The 20,459-nt window shown below is 30.1% G+C and overlaps 1 protein-coding gene and 1 pseudogene across 2 annotated transcripts in view; both read right to left on the bottom strand.

The window, feature by feature from the left end:
* Window positions 1-20,459, bottom strand: part of LOC145277237 (cytospin-A-like) — a 307,717-nt gene that overhangs the window by 215,108 nt on the left and 72,150 nt on the right. The window lies entirely within an intron of this gene.
* LOC145284174 (U2 spliceosomal RNA) lies at window positions 15,270-15,403 on the bottom strand (annotated as a pseudogene).

Below are 20,459 nucleotides of genomic sequence, written 5' to 3'. Positions count from 1 at the left end.
GTAACTCAACATCCGGTTTATGGCTTCCTATTGTGCATGCGTACATAAACAAACCCATAACAGCATAAACAAAAACACAAATCGCTACTTTTGCAGAATTTGACCTGCGCACTGAAATATTAACGTTATTATTTAGAAATTATTATTTAATATGGGGAGGGTGGGGATGTTTTGCAACTATTCTGTATTACAAGTGTACTGTCGCAATTTTCTTACAAATAAATCAACTTTGACCCGTTGACAGTGTATTGTTTTATGGTGTACGTTTTCAACGTCCCAATTGTTTGTTTTTTTTTGTTTTTTTTTTGCATTTAAGCTATCCAAATAAACAATTGTTAATACTTTCTGCATCTTTTTTACATCGTTCATTTTCGTATTATGTTTAAGTTATTTTAACACAATTTTCTTACAAATAAATCTACTCTAACCCGTTGAGCAACCATAAGAACATTTTACAACATATTGTTTTACTGTCTAAGTTTTCAACGTCCCAATTGTTTTTTTTTTTTGTTTTTTTTTGCGTTTAAATTAAACTAAATATCAAAATTTTGAATTTAACTTTAAGTATTATGGTATCTGTTCAGTGCACATTTACCTATAAGTATGGCAAACCACTTCTAATTCAATGACTAAGTTTTTTTTTTTTTTTTTTCAAAAATAAACAATTATAAATAGAATGACTCAGAAATCTATATTTTTTCATTTTAATATACTTTCATGGAAATGTTTCTGCTATGTCACAAAAAACTATTTCTTTACGTCACAAGTGTCACGCTCATACATTAATTCTATAGCTAATATAACATACTGACCCAACGGGTCACGGGCAGTCTAGTATATATATATATATATATATATATATATATATATATATATATAAGAGATAAAAACATGCCCACATGCTAAAACGTTTTCATCCTAAATTCTATGCAATTATGCACAATGTAGAAACTATGCATACTTAAGTGTAGTAGTTAAATGAAACCAATCATCTAATATCAATGCCTCTGTTCAGTCTTGAAAGACAAAGGATTCCTTCTGTAGGGGGCAGCTGCATCTGTAATTGTGAAGCAGTCCCAACTACATCTCTCCAGAATCGGCACTGCTTTTAAATTAAAAAATTTGACAAGATTAAAAAAAAAAAAAGGAATGTAAATTAAGATGCATCCATGTAATCTATGTTTAGAGACGAAAACGCGATTTCAAACTCGAATGGCAGACCAATCAATCAACAATTTATTAGCGATGCTTGAAGTACCCTTTTATGAGCTGTATTAGAATAACTATTCTGTTAAAGTCAAATTGTCTCAAATAATCTCAGATGATTTATGGTTGTTATTGGATGAAAACTAAAAATAGAGTTTACATGATTCTTGTTGATGGCCTTAGATGTTTCATTTTGTGATGCTTAGCCCCTTAGCCCAATTTTCTGTTGAGATTTAATTCTACCTCAGAGATTTCTTTATTTAAAAAAAACAAAAAAAAAAAAACAAAAAAAAAAGTAAAGATTTGTATAAAATTGAATAGTGAGCGTGCACACGTATAGTAGATTTAGATTTATTAGCAAGTAATAAATTTAGTACTTATCCAATGGTGCTCAATACTAAAATGGCTTGCATAAACAGATTTCGACCGATGCCTCTTCAGAGCCAATATCTTATGTAAAAAATTGTCTCTGATTGCCTATATCAGTCAAAACTTTGACATGTCTATGTGAACATTAAGATAGCTGACTATATCGCCGGCTTCATGACATAAATATAGTATTTATTTCTTGGCTTGTCACATAGCTATTAAATTAATCATTTGATTGGAGCAGCATCAAAGGTGACTCATGTCTAGGTTCAAATCGTGCGATTGGATAAAGTTGTCTTCCACACTGATTCCATTAGGATGAAACATAAGTGTGGATAATTATATGTATATATATATATATATATATATATATATATATATATATATATAATTATATGTATATATATATATATATATATATAATTATATGTATATATATATATATATATATATATATAATTATATGTATATATATATATATATAATTATATGTATATATATATATATATATATATATATATATAATTATATGTATATATATATATATATATATATATATATAATTATATGTATATATATATATATATATAATTATATGTATATATATATATATATAATTATATGTATATATATATATATAATTATATGTATATATATATATAATTATATGTATATATATATATAATTATATGTATATATATATATATAATTATATGTATATATATATATATAATTATATGTATATATATATATATAATTATATGTATATATATATATATATATAATTATATGTATATATATATATAATTATATGTATATATATATATAATTATATGTATATATATATATATAATTATATGTATATATATATATATAATTATATGTATATATATATATATAATTATATGTATATATATATATATAATTATATGTATATATATATATATATATATATATATAATTATATGTATATATATATATATAATTATATGTATATATATATATATAATTATATGTATATATATATATATATAATTATATGTATATATATATATATATAATTATATGTATATATATATATATATATAATTATATGTATATATATATATATATATAATTATATGTATATATATATATATATAATTATATGTATATATATATATATATATATATATATAATTATATGTATATATATATATATATAATTATATACCAGCTGTATGTACCCTGCGTTACCTGGTCAAAACATATCGCTAGGCAGAAAGTTTAGTCACATACTACTTTGAGATACACCGAATATCCTAACTTGCTACGAAATGTGACCACATATTGGATTTAGAAAAGCATACCACCTAGGTCTATGAAAATCAAACACAAAGTAACTCTCATAGCTTAAGGGGGAAATAACTAATAGCTTAAATGCATAAGCCTACTTCCCGTTTACTACGCAACTATTGTCAGCTATTAATAGTTTATATTTATTAAATAAATCAACTTTAATAATTAGCATTACAAGCATATGCTGTATTTTCGTGGACATCGGCAATATTACATAACTAATGTGCTTCAACAAGTCATATCTTTTTTATTAGTTGGTCAATTTTTAAAAGAATTACATTGATGAAAAGAGAATAGAATAAGCATTCCAATGATGTTTTTTTTTTTTTTTTCATGCATTCAATGTTTTAATGCTCCCAGTTAAAAATGAAAAAAAAAAAACGGTAAAAAAAATGACGACAGCAAAAACAAACTTTTTTTCAATGTTTCCATTTCATACGTTACGTTTGGATACATATACGCGGGGTTAAATTTGATTGGATATGGCTGAAATTTTACAGGCTATATAAACAAAGTTTATCTCTACTGGATTGATTTTTATGACCACAGGAAGTTACGGCTGAGAAAAGTTGAAGAATATTTCAAAATTGATAAGATAAATTGGTATATATCACCCATTTTCATATAGATAATAGTTTCAGAATTATTTTCATTTATAATATGTAAATATTTGATAATTATTGTTTGGAAATTTCTTTAAAATGTTATCTTTTATAGAAATTCAAATCCGCTTAAAGGGAAACGGTGACAGTGATGGTTAGCTAGCTATGCGCTAACCATCGCTGTCAGCATATTAACGAGCTCGTATTCTCTTAAAAATAGAAAAATGTTTTTTCTGATTTCAAAACGAAAGCAGAAAAAAAGTTTCATTTTTTATTTTGAGTTTGTCAATTTAAAAAAAATTATCAAGTTTCTCAAATTTGATTTCCAAACAATACTATTTTGTTATTTTTAATGCCTTTAGTACACATGTACTAAAAGTATTAAAAACAAAAAAATGTACTAAGTATGTGCGTTTGTTTTTTAGTGGTAAAAGAAAACAAAAACAAATATATAACAAAAAGGTACTTATGCACTTATGCTACCATGCTGAAATAACATTTAGAAACCCATTCTTAACATGGGGAAGGAAGGAAAACATATCGTGAAACTTGAATTTATTTTTAACTCCTTGTCAAGACCATTTTTTCGAATCTGTAAAAAACAAACCCGTTTTTTAACTGAAGATATCTAAGAATTTCATTGTGATGCATTTTGTAAATTTTGACCTTAACATTTTTCTTTAAAATGACTATCTGAAGGTTTTCGGGTATGCTGAAAACGAATATCACATTTAAATTTTCTGCAAATAAGTAGCTTTCCAGATATTAAGCAATGTCATTTGTTATGCTATTGTTGGTGGCCATCTTGGTACATGCGTTTGCGCATAGTTTCTCAGGGTTATGTTTGCGCGCTCGTGCATACCAAGATGGACATCAGTGATAACATAAATGACATTGCTTAATATCCGGAAAACTACTTATTTGCAGAAAATTTAAATGCGATATTCGTTTTCAGCATACCCTAAACCATATAAAAGTAATCATTTTAAATGTTATGGTAGAAACAAGGTAAAAAATTAGTTTTATTTCTTTGTTTACATAGTTGAATTTTCAGTAAAACAACAGAATAGAAATGACAAAAATTACCATCAACTGGTGAATATATAGTTGTTGCTTATCAGGATTCCTGGTACTGTAAAAGCTACATCAAAGATTCACGTAGAGTATGATTTATGGTTGCATCTCAGAAAATAGGGATATATTTTGGGCCAGAGAGAGAGGATTTATAAAATTGAAAATGGACTGGTCTCAAAATGCATAAGTTCTAGTCGACTATTAGAATTTCCATCTTTTATAAAAATCCAAAATCTATATGAAAAATTTTCTTCGATTTATTTCTGAGATTAATTCATGTCTACTCAATTTTTTTTTTTTCTGTGAGGGGAGTAGTAAATACCGGCCATGAATGCTCTTTTGGCATTGAAGCTACACCCAGAATAAGCTCTCCTTTGGTGAAGAGGCAGGAAATTGCATGCTCTCAATAAAGCTATATTTAAATACAACTATAATACTTAGTTTTGTTCATGAATAGACACTCACTGTATGATACCATGCGCCAGTTTAAAAAAAAAATTGAAATTTGTACATCTGAATTTATAATTCATGGCTTATGGTAAAGAGATACATTAGATTTAACTGCATAATCAGAAAGAGCACACAATTTTACATAAGAGTGCCAAGTTTTATGAGAATAGCTTGAAAAATAAATAAATGGTGGTGTAATTACCGAATTTCTTGAAATGTTGAGGTCCGTAATTTAACCCACTTTTCTAAAGAAAAATGCCCACGGAAAAGCCTAAATTTTGGCACTTAAAATGTTCAATTTTTTTAACTACTGATAGTATTTGCATAATTCAAACGGTTTCGAGCATCTTTTACATAGCTCTGTTCATGCAAGTTGATAAAATAATTATCTAAAAAGAAAAAAAAAATCAACTTGTAATACTACAATAATATAATTTAATATTTAAGTAAATCACCTTTAAATAATATTTGTAAATAGAACAATTAAAATGATTCTGTTACAAATAATAACATCGAGATAATTATGAAAATAGATGATCTTTAATGTAATATGCAAATAAGATTACTTATTGAATATAGATTTGCTTTAAATAGTATATATATATATATATATATATATATATATATTAGTGTTGTGCCGATGAATTGGAATCGGGAATCGGTTAAATCGGTAATTTTTGGGGAATCGGAATCGGCATCGGAAAAATTTGTGTATAATTTCCGATTCCAAAATCGATTCTTTGAATATTTTTCAAAAGTTAATTTTCAATTGCTTGTACCGATTATAAATATTTATTTCTTTTAAACTATTAGTAAAACTAAACTCTATAGATCTACGTACTCGTTATAGAATGAAGTTCTCATAACAAAATCACGTAATTTCATTAAATAGTTTTTGTTTTACGCTCCCTTGACTAATTATCGCAGTTTTTTTAGGAAGATTCCGAATTTCCCAAATCGTTTTTACGGCATAAAATAAAAACTATTTGATGAAATTACGTGATTTTTTTATGAGAACTTCATTCCATAACGAGTACATAGAATATATATTTTTTTTTATTTTTCGTTTTTTAACATAGTGTAAACTGCACAAGCACCCTTTTTAATACGTGAAGACAGTTTAGAGCTTCATCCTAGATCTAAAAATAATTTGGTTTTTAGTGGGTTTACAAATATCGTCCAAAAGTAGAATTTCAATGAGGGGGGACTTTTAAATGTAAATATAATTTCTTTTTCAATCTGAAAAATTTCTAAATGTTTTCTCTTTATCTTTATCTATTTTATCCAGACTTTGATAAATTCATTGTGAGATATTCATGTATATTTTTAACTTTTCCGAAACCCGAGAAAAATGCGACGGTGTCAGACAATGTGGCTCCAGGAAAATAAAATAAAACTATTCGTTTGAAATCTTTTCATATTAAAATGTGAAGGCAATTGTTGCAAATGTAAATTCAGTATCGCTGACCCTGGCAAAACTCTGGTTTGCGCCCCCCCCCCCCGGGAACTTTTAGGGCTAAAAACCACCCCTTTTTTAGGCTCTTTTTTTCATATTTGTCTACTCATGATTATAAAATATATATATATATATATATATATATATATATATATATATATATATAAAACGATTAGGAATTTAAAATAGACGGTCAGTTTCACAAATAAATATAACGTAACATGAGCTGTAGTGTGTTACCAATTTTAAATTATGTGCGCTTATTGGGGATAGGGTGTCTACTTTTTAAGCGATTACACATGGTTTTAAAACGTTGCAAACCGAACTTAATTTAGTGGGAAACACTTTAGTTAATATCCATAAAGAATTAGGATGGCCAGAAATGATGATCATTTTACGTTAAATTTATATTCGAAACTGATCTTACACTCTAAATTCTAAATGATCGCTTTTCTTTCCGCCAATTAAAAAAATGTTCTAACACGTAATCTATAAAAGTAATATTTCATTTTGGAATAGGGATTTAGCTGCGAGAGAAAGCACAGAAAGCTCACGCAATCTCACGTTAAAAATGGTTTTCATAATAGTAATATTATTATTTAGAAATTCGTTCGTAACAATGAGATGTGGCTTTGCTAAGTGGCGTTGTTAAATATATTGTTCTTACATCGTTTTCTTATTTTGCCTACCAATCTTCGAATATTTTCCACTATTCATGTAAGTAGCATGTTATACAGTAAATACGAACTGGTACAATATAGCTTTGTTTTAAAATCAAAATAAATGTTTTGTTGTGTTACAATTTTTAATCAATTACAAGGCAAACATTGGAGATAAAATATACGCGGACATTAACCAGGGGTTTATGTAATAATTTGAAAATTTACGAAAAAACAAACAAAAAAAATCTCTAATTAAATATGTATAAATTTTACAAGAATCGGAATCGGAATCGGATCGGAATCGGAAATTTTGAACGGAATCGGAAAAAATTTTGGCATCGTCCCATCACTAATATATATATATATATATATATATATATATATATAGAGAGAGAGAGAGAGAGAGAGAGGTACATCATGCTGGAATAAGTATATATAAGTCAGTTTCCAGTATGAAAATTAATTTCTGAAACTACCTTCTGTACATATTAAATTGTGAATAGACAAGAATATGACATAAGTATTCATGCAGTATGCTTTCACTTAAGCAAACATTGTTAAACATAACAGTATTACTCTGCTTGATTATATTTTATTTTTTCTAATCTTTCGTGCTAAAATAAAATAATGAACGTTCTGTATCACAAGTACTTTCTATTCTTTGTCAAACTCTTCATGTGAAAAAAAAAAAAAAAAAAAATGAAAAAGTTAAAGAGAATTTCAAATACAGCCGAGAATGCTGTACACGATTTTAGGTTTGCTAAAAGTCGTTCGAAAACCAAGCCTATCAAAACTGCATTAATTTCAGTATAAATGTTCCGTTTCAAGTCATAAAAAGGATACTTCAGTGATGCAAATTAATAGTAACTTAAAAAAAAAAAAAAAAAAAAAAAATTAATTGACTGCAGTGATAAACCAACGTATCAACTAAAATTTGATGAACTGTAAACCTCAATGGATCTAGTATTAATATAAGATATGAAATGGAGGAAGAGACGAATCATTGTATATATTATTGATAATTATATCATTTCGTTCTTTAATAGGGCCATAAGTGGATAAGCTTTCTACATCAAAGGAAGTTCTAATTTTATTGTCCAGTTTGTAGAAGTTTCTGTGTTTACTTAATGCTATATTTACTAGACTTATTATAATCAAGGGAGTCACCCTTTATCAAGGCTTGAAGACTACTTGAGAATAAGGGTTTTTGTTAATAAGTATATGTAAATAATAATTTGGGATATGATAGCCTGGAAAGGAGAATGGGGTTTATGTATTTTTAAATGTTCAGTATAAATAATCAGGTTTGCAATTCCTGATTATTTTGGAAAGTTAGTAATTATTTGTGCGTTATTAGCAATGATGAGCGTGTTAATTTGTTATTTTAATTATTAATTTTCTTTCAAAATTTAGTGTGATCATCAAGAAGTGTTTATAGTTTTGTGATTAGTTTATTTAGCACTGTTTTTGTCAGCTTTTTTTTTGTACTGTTTTTGTCAGCTTTTTTTTTTTATATTTTGATAATTGCAGAGTTCATTAGCAGTTTTTTTTGTTTTTTGTTTTTTTTTAACCTACATCAGTTTGTTGGTTTGCCGTTTGATTTATATACAACATTCTTGAACGTTTTAAAATTTTCTTTTCTTTACCTTTTTCATGATTTGCTTTCAAAAAAATTTTAATCCTGGAAATGATAAACTTAATTGCAAGCTGACCCCCCCACCCACACACACAAACCTTTCTGGGTGAGTTTTTGAACTCAAAAAGAAACAGACTTAATTTCTATAACTGAAACTGTCCTTCAATTTTTGGTGTGTGTGTGTCCCCAATAAATAGGAGGGTGAACCTGTAAATACACCCTTGTCCATTCATCTGTCCGCACTTTTCTCAAGAACTACGCCTTGGAATTTTTTGAAATTTTGCACAAACATTAAACATGATATGAGTAAGTAACAGAACGGATTTTCCGGTAAAATTCCGGTTGCCCCCACTAGGGTTGACTTTCAGGTTAAAATGGCTAAAACTGACACTTGTGCTTAAAAAAAAAAAAAAAAAAAAAAAAAAGCTGATGTCTTGGATTTTTATAAAACATTCTGAAAAGTAACGAACTGATTTCTTTATAATTTTGTTGTTTGCGATAACTCTTGGGTGTGCCTGAGGGGCTCTTTTAGGGCTAATAAAAACTCTATTTTTGGGACTATTTTACCATATTTGTCCAAAATTTTCTGTGTATATCTATTTAGCAGTTTTGCATAGTGCTGAACTCGCCTTAGGGACTAAATGGGAGGGGGGGGGTAAATGATGGACTTAGTCATTTCTTTTTTTTGCATGGTGCAGAACTCAAATGTTAAGGCCTAAATCTGCACCGTTTGTTCATTTTTACTCGGATTTGACGTCCCCTGGGGACTTTTGGGGCTAAATCAGTCATTTTTTATGCCTCGTTCATAGTGCACTCACGAGGGACCATGTATGCTTCACTTGTTTTTTTTTTTATTTTTAACTCCAATACAGTGGCTATTAGTCTTATTTTAATACTGTTGTCATTGTATACAGCTTCAGAGGCAGATTATATTCAAAATAAATTCTCATGAAATGTTTGGTTGGATTTTTCAGTTTTATGACAAATCAAATCTTAAGATTGTTTAAAACAAAAATATGGTTTCCCTTCTAAAGGATTCACTGTATAAAATTAAACCGCTTTGGTGCTAAATTAACCCATTGATTCTGGTGGTCACATATGAAGTGACCTTGTCTAAGGAATGATCCATCAAACTCTTAATTTTTGGTCTCCATTATTTTCAACCTTTTTTTAATCATGACTTTCTTTTTAATGTATTTTGGTGAACCCTTATAGCTAATTTTATTTTTCAGTAATGCAAAGAAAACAAAAGAACATATCAACAGTTTATCTTGAAGGAAGACTGAACCGATATTAACGTTACACGTACCATGGGGGTCCACATAGACCCCGGTTGAGAACCGCCGGTCTAGACATTTGAAACTTGATATATAGGGGATTTGGATTGATTGAGATTGTCGGACTGACTTCCTCATCTTGGTTGTTATTCCGACAATCTCAATCAATGAAAACACCTCATCTCAAAAATACAGACAATTACTAGGGGATTTGGATCTCTGGAACAAGTTTGATTTGAATTTTACCCGATAAAAGCTAAGTGATCAAAATTAAAAATAAAAAAAAATGAAAATGGATCTTAACAGGCGTAAGTTGACTAAGCATGCTATTTCTTCACATGCACAAATATACATTTATATCTTTAATAATGTTATTTTTTTTAATTTTTGAATGCATATGTATTAAAGACAAATGGTAATAAATAAGGCTGGAAAACTAAACGTTTTAGTTTCAATTCTAGTTGATGGTACCAAATTTTTTTTTTTTTTTAACTTGAAATCATTACTATATATTGGGTACAATATAATATTGAATAGAAAATTGGTTATGTAATAATAAATACAAAATCTACATAAATTAAAATACATGTAACCATATTTTATAACCGAGCAATACCGGGTACTGTGCTAGTGTATATAAGTGACCTTGTCTGTGTGTGTAGAAAAGTCTACCAAACTGTCAAATTTTGTTCTGCATGCTTGAAACTTAATATACAAGGGATTTGGACTTGTGGAACAAATTTGGTTTGTTTTTAGCTGGTAAAAATAGCTGTTAAAAGAGTCAAAATTGAAAAATTGGAACTTGGCAGGCGTAAGTTGATTTAAGACGATCCTCTATAACTGAACAATTATACATTTGTACGTTCAAGTTAATTAATTTGTAAAGTTTTGATATGTATGTGAACTTAGTCCACATGGTAGTGAGTAATGCTGAAGAGCTAAATGTTTTGGTTTTGATTCTAGCTGATGGATACAAAGTTTTGTTTTTTTTAACTTTTTAAATCATTACTATATATATATTGGGTACAATATAATAGAGAATATAAATACAAAATCTAAATCAATAAAAATATGTGTATTTTACGATGTGAACCAAGCTGGGTGGCCGCTAATATAAGCACATAAATGAACATAATAGATTGCAGTTTTGAATAACTTTGAATAGATCACCCCTTTTATAAACCATGATGGTAATTAAGCCGATCACATACTTTCATAAATAATTGAATGTCTAATTTACATAATAGTTAAAAAAATTTTTTTTAAAAAAGCAGGTTTTAGTAAACACATTTCACGTCTCGATTTCTAATTCTATTTTCTTTTCATATCCATAAATAACACATTCACTTGCCAGAGGAAATCAAGAATTTCTTCTGCTTTAAATTATTTTTTAAACTAATCTTTTTTATCATTTTTTTTATCCATTTTTTTTTTTTAACCGATTTGTTTACCTAATTTGGTTTTCTATTTCTTTTTTATATAAAACTATTAAATACATGCAGGTGTACATACATATAGTAGTATAAATAAATTACTCAAGGTTAAGTATTGCCATGTTTTTATTGTATATTTTTAGCTCATTGCTAAAAATCTTTGAATGACATAAGACATTAACATCTGTCTAAAATATATGCCATATTTTTAAAACAATTATACAAGAGAATATTGTTTGGTACAAAAAATAGTTCTTTGACAAAATTCCTTAATCATGAACATCCAAAAACAAATGTTTTAAAGCCATCTTGAAACTATTAAGAACATTACTGACGGATGATGTTTCTAAAAATAGATTTTGATTAAATCCCAGTTTTAAAAAGGTTTTAGCAAATAGCCGCAATTTTTCTGTTTATCCATCTTACTAGAATGAGGAGTGTGTGTCTGTAACCGAAACTATGTAACTGTTTCAATTATTAGATCATATTCTCAACAATTAAAAATCATGTAACATTCATACTGATGAATATTTACCAATATCACACTAATTCCATTCCCATGTTCTTTAAACATGTTAGTATATGAAATTAAGTTGGTTGCGGTTTTTTAAGTTAGTCCTAAATATGTACCTCAAATCGATATTTGATTTTACCTAGCCAGTTTTTATTTACTATTGTTGTACCATGTTCTTTGCTTTAGCCTTTTAAAAAATAAAATTCTAGCCTTAAGGACTCATAAAAATGGACACATTTTTCGAGTATAACCTAGAAATAAAAAATCAGCTTGTCAATAATTGTTACACTATTTTAACTATCAGATAAACAATTATTTTTTTCATTAAATGATAGCCTATTCATTTCTAATAATTATTTAACAGACATGACAGTAGGCAATCTTTTTAAACTTCTTTCATTGTAATGAGACAGACATAACCAATGTTTTTATATATAATCATCGCTTAATGTAAGGAATATTACTTACTTTAACTTGAAGGATAAAATAGGAGTTTTCTTCCTTAGATGAACATTTTAATTTATTTACACTAGCCTGGGTGCTCGGCGTTGCTCGGGTATTTGTAGGTGTGTGTTGGGCAAAAAAAAAAAAAAAAAAAGTTGTATTAGGCGAGCAGGCTCGAACCAGTGACGCGAAGGCGGAAAAGAAAGTGGAAGTGTGTGTAAGGGTGTTTGGTTGAGCAAAAAAAAATTGCGAGCGCAAAAAAAAAAAAAAAAAAAAAAAAAAAAAAAAAAAAAAAATGGCAGGCAGGCTCGAACCTGTACTGCAAAGGAGCAAAAGTGGAAAAAAAAAAAAAAAAAAAAAAAATATGACGCGTTAGCTGCTGCTCCCATTGTCAAACCGAAACTGACGTAGGTTCAAATTAAGGCTAGACAATCGAAAACAGGCAATGAATTTTTAAAATATCAGCGAAAAAAGCGACCCCTTCCTATAGAAAAGTGCCCAGTTGAGGGTGAAGGAATTAATATTTTTGGTCAAATTTTTTATATTTGTCGTCCAAGGGACGAGCTTCAAAATAATACCAATCTCCTGAAAATCGGTCTCCTATAGAAAGGATTTGTGAGGCATAAAAACATACATACATGCATTTAAACCGACAGGTGAGACTTGTATTATAGTTTTCTATTCTCATAAGCAACTTATATATTGAAAACTTAAATGACAATCTTGAGCAACAATATATATATATATATATATATATATATATATATATATATATTACACACACACACACACAAATAGTGGCTTTCACACCTAATAGGAATAGCTAATTGTGATCTTGATTTTTTTTTTTAATCAATTAAATAATTGCCTGGTTTTAACGATTTTTATAAATATGAGAATCCTGTTGAGAAAGGGATTTAAAAAAATTTGACTCTCATTAAGTTAAATTTTATAAATTTATCAAAGAGAAAAGTAGATAATTCTATCTTGCATTTATCAATAGTTCAGTGTTAGGAATTGTTCACGGTTAGTCTGAATGGGTGAAAGATAACATTAATACCTATTAACGAGACAGAATTCTATTACAGTTACTAGAAGCAAATTATACGCACTCTCAGGAAGGACATTTTTGCTAGTAATAAATAATTCCAATATATTATCAAATGAGGAAGTCATGTTTAATGCATGAACTTTGTATGAAGTCATTTTAACCATTTTTGACCTACAAAACGTTTAATATGTGCACTGAGCTCCAGGAAACGAGTAAATTGGGTTGATAGTTGCTACACTACCACCCACACGAACACATACACCCGTTCCCTTTGTCACATAGGAAATAGATAATAAACAGTGTCATCGGTTACTATCTTTGGGAGAGGGGGGGGGACACCTAAAAAGTCAGAACTAAGACACAAGAGACAGGATTTTGTACAATTCCACTACAAATCTTTTATAAATAGTTTGAAGTGTTAGTTTTTTTTGTTGTTTTTTTTTTTTTTTTATAAAACACATTTGCACAAATCTCTTTAGTTGGCTACTAAAAAGACCTTCAAAGATTTTTCCATTTCTGTAAAGAGAAAAATTTTTTTTAATTAAAGCATCTATATTATATTTCTTTGTCCGTCTGCCCGTCCATTATACTTTTTCTTGGAAACTACTGGGCTGCTCTGGCTGAAATTTTGTTATAAGGTGCAGCAAACCAAGTATTATGGTACTCATTCGTCACAAATTAAGGGATTAATAGGATTAGTATGTAATGCAGAAATACTCACAGATTTAACACTATTCAACCATCAATTTGGCATAAAGCGCTAATTCTAAAATCAATGGACTATAACTTTTGGCACTCTTAACGCCAAAAAGTTTAGTTTCTAATAATTCTTGCAGAATCATCCATCTTATTCCTCATGATAATGATCAGGTGAGGTTTGGTTTCCTTTCATATGAATAATTAAAAATATAGCATCTTTTATTTATTTATTTTTATAATTAAAAACGTTTTGTTTTTTTCTTTATGGTCATGTATTAAAGATAAGATAAGCTAAGCTAAAATAACCATTTTAGGTTCACAAGAATGAAACACCTTAAAGCGTTCAAAAGATCAAATCCCAAAATACTCAAAAGAAATAAAGAATAAAAAATTGACAAGCTAAAAATAAAAACCAAAAATAGAGAGTAGACAACTGATGTTAATAATGGAGAAACTATCATTCCCACCAAAGTATTTTTTATATCCATTTTTTAACACACACACACACACACACACACACACACACTAATGGGGTTGGAAGCCTACTATACCCCACCCTCGAGTTTTTTCGATTTCTTTGTACAAAGATTTGTAAGAATAATCTTACATTGGAAGGAAATCTAATATATTTTTTAAATTGTCAAGATGTTGTCTAGAATAAAATGGTTCTTGCAGCATGGCTATGGACTTGGTCATATGGGGAGACTAAGGACATTCCTTTTCCTAGTGATGGTGCAAGTAAGTTAGTAGATAGTCAACAAGACTAGTCCAATTTTGATCCTGAAATTTAGTAAAACCAAGCGAAGATTACAAGAGAACGATGTTAACCTAGTAAAGTGGTTTACCGCTGGTGAAAAAAAAAAAAATCTTGTTTACTTATTTCAAAGTGTGAAAAAGTGGAGATAAAAAAAAAAAAAAAAAAAAAAAAAAAAAAAAAAAAAAAAAACATAGCATTCAAGACAAATACATTTATATGCAAGTTCATTTAAGATTGTACCTATTTACAATGCCTCCCCACGGGACAGAGTTAGACACCAGGGTCGTTTTTTAACGTGGAGAAAAAGTACAAAAATAAAAATTGTCTCAGTTGTGAAGGATTTCTCCTCCACTGAAAGAGAACGAGAAATAGAAGTGCCGCATCTGAAGAACAGATACTACACTTTGATCTTGGCCAAAAGGCCAAGATTGTAATTCAAAGAAATAAAGCGTTAGGCGGCCCAGAAAGGGAGGCCCCCTCTATTTCTAATAAAAAAAAAAAAAAAAATGAACAGATTTTTTTTAAATACAAAAATGATAGAAAAGTGGTCAATGCATCACTTACAGAAATACATGACCTTGGTCAAAATTAATCCATACAGACAATATACATAGAAAGGGGATCAATCCTACTCAATTACAGCTTTTAATGTCCAGATGGTTCAGTGTTCATAGGCTCAGGCAGACAAATATAAATAACTAAGTAAAGGAGAAAAAAATGTGATTAATCTTTAAAAGAGAATTTTAATGCTATTTGAATTCTTAATACACAAATAGGATTAAAATAATCTGAAAATGGTTAATCATTTTTTTTTGGGGGGGGAGATTTTACAAAATATTAACTTAAAGTCAAGAATAGATCTTTGAGGCACACCAACATTGATACTACGTGTTTCAAACTTCTGCCCATCAGCACTTTTATATATATTTATCTTCTATTATATAAATCTCACCTGTCTGTTTAAATGTATTTTTGTATGTCTGTCTAAAACTTTTGACAGAGGTGACTGATTTTCACGAGATTTGTCTTGTTTTGAAGCCCGACCTTCGGATGACAAATATCGAAAAATTGGCTAAAAACAATTCTTTTACCCATAAATGGGCACTTTTTTACAGGGAGGGGGTCGCCTTTTTGCCGATATTTTCGAAAGTCATCCCCTCTTTTCGATTGACTTGCCTTTGCCACTTCCGGTTTAGCGATGCCTTCGCAGTACAGGTTTGGGCCTGCCTGCCTACTACTAATTTTTTTTCTCAACACATACCTCCAAACACCCGGGCAACACTGGGCACTCAGACTAGTTTTATATAAAAGACTGTTTGAGAAAACATTGGATATTCTACAGCTAACAAATTTATGATGCAACTCTGTCAGATCCTATCAACGGTCTTTGATATGTTGAGAGCTATTGCCCTAGAAGTAAATCTGCCCTCATTAATAATATTCACTGATTCTATACACATCAGCACCTGATCTTGCAGGATGAAATCCATATTGCTTGTCAATAAGTATATTACTTTTGCTGGGTTGATTGACAGCTTGGTTTATCAGAATCCAACAACGTTCTCATGACACACAGGAGACCGATTGGTTTGTACTCTAATGCAAAAGACTAATCACCAGTATTTTTAAAAACTGGGCAGACTGATAAAATAGAAAAATGAAGATATTTTGTATTGGAAATTAGAATTTTTATACTGCTATCAGTGCGATGAACAGTACAAATTCATAGAGATATGACAAAATATTCCAATTTTTCAACCCTTTTCCATCCAATATAGACCTAAAATTCATACCAATTATGAAGCAGTAGATAAAAATGCTCATTAAGTTTCAATCTAGACATTGAACCTTGATTTTCATAACAGGCAATTTTTTTTTTATATAAAAATATTTAGATACTATTTTTCAAATTAGAAGCTCATAACTTGCCTTTTATAGTTCCAAATAGTTTAAATAAAGGAACAACAATTAAATACCTCTATTGCCGATATACAGATCTTATTTAGTGATAACAAAAATTTAATTTTTTTATTTTAACAAGTTTACTGATTAATCAAAATAGTAATTCATAATGATTATTTTTATTACAATTTAAAGTTGAGTCAATGTGCAGTAGAGGACGATTTGAGAAGCCATGTGTGGATATTACAGCTGGCATTCTATTAGGTTGGTGCAAAAATGTTTTCTCACATGAAGTTAAACGTCAAAAAACGACCTTATTTTTGCACCAATCTAATATAACAAGAAAACGAATAGCATTTGTCACTTTGATATCAGAATTGAAAGGATGCATTTAGATAGTTTCAACAGGGTATGAGTTTTTTTACAGTAATGTTGTCTACAATGTTTGCAGTCATTTTAAGCACACAAAAGCCTTGTTTGGTGTTTACATAAATTAGCAATCATTCATAAAGACCCGACTGTGCACATAAGGTGCTATTATGCCTACAGGAGAAAACTTGAATGCCTACTAGACACTGTCCTTAAGTGTCTAAGGCAGTGGTTCTCAACCCCCGTATTGTGTTACATTGGTGTGCCGCAGAATGATTACTAATGTGCCGCCAAGAAAAACAGCTTTCATATCTTTATAACGAAGGTTGTTTGTATTCATCAATTACAAACTCACACCTTATTACTTAACTAGCCTGGGTGCCCGGCATTGCCCGGGTGTTTGGAGGTGTGTGTTGAGCAAAAAAAAATGTGGTAGTACACAGGCAGGATCGAACCTGTACCGCAAAGGAGGAAAATAATGTGGGAAAAAAAAAAAAAAAAAAAAAAACCTGACGACTTTGCTGTTGTGCCCATCACCAAATCGGAAGCGGCAAACGTTTCAGTTAAGGCTAGTCAATTGAAAAGAGCGCATGACTTTCGAAAGTATTGGCGAAAAAAGCAATCCATCCCTGTAGAAAAGTAGCCAGTTGAGTGTGAAGGAATTAATGTTTTTAGCCAATTTTTCGATATTTGTTGTCCGAAGAGTCAAGCTTCAAAATTATACCGATCTCATAGAAATCCGTCACCTCTGTCAAAAGTTTTAGGCAGAACAGACGAGATTTATATTATACTAGCCGGGGGGGGGGGGTACCCGGCGTTGCCCGGGTGTTTGGAGGTGTGTGTGGTTTGGGGTAAATCAAAACTCCGGGGTGGGAGTTAAAATAAAAAAAAAAGTTTTGCTAAGTATGAGGATCGAACCCGAACCCTCGAGGCAAAGTTGGAAATTAAAGTGTGAAAAAAAAAAAACATGCGACGTTAACCATTGGGCCACTACAAAATACTAACGGTAACACGTTTGAATTTATTTAAGTATTAAAAACAGAATTGACACGTGGCTGCAATAAAAGTTAACTCTGCTACTTCTATTTGACCTCATTAATGAGGTCAAATAGAAGTCGCGGACTTAACTTTTGTTACAGGGCAGTTTTTGGGGTTTACCCAACTTTGACTGGTTTTTTCCCTCCAAGATGTTGAGGGGAAACCAGCTCCCCATTGTACAAATTGAATAGCAATTGTCTGATATAAGGAGTTTGGCCCCACACTGATCAAAGCTGATTGTTTCTGGATGTTTCCCGGTGCGAATGCTGTGAACAGAGCCTTAGTTTTGAATTAGTTTCGCTTTTTATACGAAAAAGCTGAACGAACACAAGACGGGCTGAAATAGCAATAATTTTGTAAAAATCGACGTAAATAAATCTAGAGGCGACCTGCATTCCCAAATTCTAGATATTATTATCTAGGGAGTATATAAACAGTTCTAAGCGCTAGTAACCCCCCCCCCCTGGGAGCGGCGGCGAAAAAAGCCTTTTCGAGACATACATAAAATGATCACACACATTTTGCCTTATATATATATATATATATATATATATATATATATAGACTAGCGGGGGGTTACCCGGCATTGCCCGGGTGTTTAGAGGTGTGCGTGTTTGGGGGGGGGATCAAAACAAAAGAATAAGCGAAATAAGAACCCTGTTTAAATATTAAAAAAAAAAAACAATGTTAAAACTTCTTTTAAAAAAAATCGTTGCCCGTGGGGATGAGGGGCTTAAAAAAAAAAAAAAACAGTTTTGGTAAGTAGTTAGGATCGAACACGAAACCTTGAGGCGAAGGTGGAAAAGAAAGTGTGCAAAGAACCTGACACGTTACCCACTCGGCCAACAAAGAGCAACTGAAACACGTTTGAATTTATTTATTTAAGTATTAAAAACAGAATTGACATGTGCCCGCAATAAAAGTTAACTGCTGCGGGGCAGCTTTTGGGTTTGTTTACCCAACTTTGGCTGGTTGTTTTCCCAAGATGTTGAGAGGGGGTGGGGGGGTGACCAGCTCCCCATTGTCCAGATTGAATAGCAATTGTCTGATATAAGGAGTTTGGCCCCAATTGATCAAAGCTGATTGCTTCTGGACGTTCCCCGGTGCAATTGCCGGAAATAGCGCCTTAGCTTTGAATTAGTTTCGGTTTTATACAAAAAAGCTGAATGAACACAAGACCGGCTGAAATAGCAATAATTTTGTAAAAATCGACGTAAATAAATCTAGATGCAACGCGCATTTGCAAATCGTACATATTATGATCTAGGGGGTATATAAACAGTTCTAAGCGATAGTAACCTCCCCCCCCCAGGACCGTCAGCGAAAAAAGCCTTTTCGAGAGATACAAAAAAATGCGCACGCTCATTTGCCTTTTATATATATATATATATATATATATGATATAGATACTTAAATATCAAAAGGAGAATAAAATCTATATAAATAAAACAGATGCATGTATGTGTGTCCGTGTATGTGAAAATATTTAACTGATAAACTCTTGAACTACTGATCACATAATACTGAAATTGACAGGAAATAGTAATCGTACACCAAGGATGGTTTATAATGAGTAAAATCTTTGTTTGGATGGATGAATAACATGTACAGAAATATGTCAGCAAATTGAAATGAACATTTTGCATTTCAACTTGCTGACATTTTTTATAAGTTTTGCGTATGTGCAAATTCAATTATATCTAGAAGTCATTTAATTTTAAATCTTCTCTATCTGTCAGGTTAGCTCAAACGGTAGGGAACGCAGCTGGAGTGATAAACATTTAGGTTTCGATTCTAGCTGATAGCACTCAAGTTATTTTTTTTTAAACTTGAAATCAGTACTATATATATATATATATATATATATATATAATAGAAAATTAGCTTTGTAATAATACAAAATCTGTATGAATTAAAATATATTTAACATCCAGCAAGATCGTTAGTATATAATAAATGGTTTAAATAGATACTTTGAAATTTCGGTAATATTTATTCATAAGCGTTGCCAAACATTCATTCAAATATTTATTTTTGTGATAGGTGTGCTGCAAAATTTTGAAGAGCTTAATAGTGTACCACCATGGTAAAAAGCATTGGTCTAAGGCGTCTTTGTACAGGGATTTGTCAGGACAGACTGTCATGAGGATACGCCCCCTTACAAATAAACTAATATTCCAAA

The sequence above is a fragment of the Euprymna scolopes genome, chromosome 1 (assembly GCF_053919585.1).
Source record: "Euprymna scolopes isolate OS-2025 chromosome 1, ASM5391958v1, whole genome shotgun sequence".
Taxonomy (NCBI): domain Eukaryota; kingdom Metazoa; phylum Mollusca; class Cephalopoda; order Sepiida; family Sepiolidae; genus Euprymna; species Euprymna scolopes.
This window is presented reverse-complemented; position numbering and strand designations above follow the sequence as displayed.